The sequence below is a fragment of the Sminthopsis crassicaudata genome, chromosome 1 (assembly GCF_048593235.1).
Source record: "Sminthopsis crassicaudata isolate SCR6 chromosome 1, ASM4859323v1, whole genome shotgun sequence".
Lineage (NCBI taxonomy): Eukaryota > Metazoa > Chordata > Mammalia > Dasyuromorphia > Dasyuridae > Sminthopsis > Sminthopsis crassicaudata.
Window position 1 is genome coordinate 699,342,359 of NC_133617.1, and position 2,500 is coordinate 699,344,858.

General features: G+C 36.8%; 1 protein-coding gene across 1 annotated transcript in view; it reads right to left on the reverse strand.

Moving 5' to 3' along the window:
• ALDH1L1 (aldehyde dehydrogenase 1 family member L1) overlaps positions 1-2,500 on the reverse strand; it is a 70,864-nt gene that overhangs the window by 58,652 nt on the left and 9,712 nt on the right. The gene's annotated exons all lie outside the window — the stretch shown is intronic.

Genomic DNA, 2,500 nt, shown 5'->3' on the forward strand with positions numbered 1-2,500 from the left:
CAAGCATTTATTAAATGCCTAATGTGCCTGTGATATGAACTCTAAACCAGCTTATTCTCAGGAATTGCTAAAATGAGACCATCCTGTTCCTATTATCAATCATAATCAGTTTTCTCAGACTATCTTGTTAGCATCGAATGATCTGAAGGCAGAATCCATTGTTAATCTACCTAAACTGTCTCTAACTTCTGAGATCATCTTGATTAGAATAAATTTAGACAACCAAATCCCTATCTGTGCCTTCACTCCCCTCCTCTGAGATGTCAAAAGTCAATTCCCTAAAAGCATGCTGCTTAATCTGTATGACTCTGCTATGCTTAGTTATATTTGGTTGAGCCCATGAGCCATTTCACGTAATAAATAAACTGTGATGAATATCTGACTTGATTGTTTCATTGTTTCATAACCATTATGTTATCCCAAATATACTTCATATTATCACTGTACTAAATGCATTATAGATATCATCTCATTTAATTCCAGGAGGTAGATGCTATTATTACCATCCTGTTTTTACAGGAAACTGAGGCAGATAGATGTTAGCTAGATGGCTAGTAAATTTCTGAGATGAGATTTGAGATCATTTTTTGACTCCAGACCTAGTGCTCTGGGTTCTGCTCACTGGAAAACCTAGTTATTTCTCCCTTTTAGCTACTATAACCATCCTAACTATGACTATTTTTGTATAGGAGGGTCTTTTCTTGAAGTTTTGAGATACCTGAGGTAGGAGTTATGATTTAAAGGGCATGAATAATTTAGTAAATCCAAAAATAACTTGCATTATTAATTCCAAAGTAGTTGAACCAACAAACAACTTAATCAGCAGTGAAATAACCTGTCTTTTCAAGACCAGAACTGGCAACTGCCTGTGAGTTATCTCCATCTAGATGTCCCATGGGCATACCAAGCTCAACATCACCAAAATGAAAGTCGTTCTGCTCAGCTTTAATCCATCCTATCTTCCAAATTTTGGTTGGGGGTTATTGCTATTATCCTCTCACTCACCCAGGTTTTTGCCTCTACTCTCTCTACTTTTTCCCTGACCTCTCCTATGTTACCAAGAATTGCTTAAACCCCGGCCATTCTAATTCCAGTTCTCCTCACCTGTGTCCTGGACTGCTGTAGTCATTTACTAATTGAGTCCCCTGTTTATAGTCACTTTTCTCCATCCTCCAGAGTCATAGTTAGGATGGTTATAGTAGCTAAAAGGGAGAAATAACTGACTCTGGCTTCTCTGTCAAATGCCAGTCTTGTTAAACAAGCATCTGGACCCCTCCCCAGGGGAATTAGTATATTAATGGGGGTCAAAGTATTAAATGGAAGCAGATTACTCAATTATCTAGTTAAGTTAGAGCTAAATTCCTTCTGCTTCTAACAATCCATCGTCCTATGAAGCTATTTCTTTCAAATAGGATTTTAAGCCAGGAGAAAAGCTGTGTATGTGAGAAGCAGCAGCCAAGTCATTGTATCTGGACCCTAGAATGTTTAGATGGAGTAAAATGTAAGGAGAAGAGGAAGATAAAAATGAGTCAGATGATCAGGGGCTTTAAATTGAAAAATTAATTGTCTGATCCAGGAGTAATAGAGAGCTACTGGAGTTTGAGTAAAAGAATGAAAAGGTTCAAACTATATTTTAGGAAAATCACATTGTCGTGAATATCACATTAGCATCTGAGTGGAAAATACATTGGTGTTGGGAGAGAATTTTGCAAGGAGACCAATTAAAAGATTGTTGTAAGGCTCTAGGTAATGAATGCACCAGAACTTTTGTGAAGCAAAAAACTAGAAAATTTCACAACAAAGTGAATATGTGGGATGAGTTCATGTAAAGAGGTGAGGAGGACACCAAAGTTGTAAGCTTGGATGACTGGAAGGATGGTGATATTAGGAAATTGAGAAGAGAAAAGGATTTGAACAGGGGAAGATAATGAATTCTCATCAAACATGATGAGTTTGAGATGCTTATGGAAAATTGATTTCAAGCTGTCTAGATGATATTAGAACTAAATTAAATCAGTTCTGGGAATCATTTTCACAGATATAATCAAACCCATAGATTCTGATGAGATTATTAAGTCAGAGGTAGAAAGAAAAGAGAAGAGATCTGAGGGCTGAATATAGGAAGAATAGCCATCATTTGTGTGTATGACAAAGATGAAGATTTAGCAAAGGAGGCTGAGAAAGAGCCAGAGAAGTAGGAGAAGAACCAGGAGAGATTAAGTTATGAAATTTAGTGAGGAAAGAGTATCCAGAAGGAGGGTGATTTGCAATGTCTCAAAGGTTGCAAAAAACTCAAGAAGAAAGGTAGCTTCAGGGTAGTTTGAAGCTCCTTTTTATAGAACTTAATTGAGAAGGAGAGAGGACATATACACAAGGATCACTAGCAGGAATAACTGAGTCAATAAAGAGCTTTTTTATTTTTTAAAGGCTGGGGAGATATGGACATCTTTGCATCAAACAGGAAAGGAATCAATAAATAAGGGAAGATTAAAAATTAGGG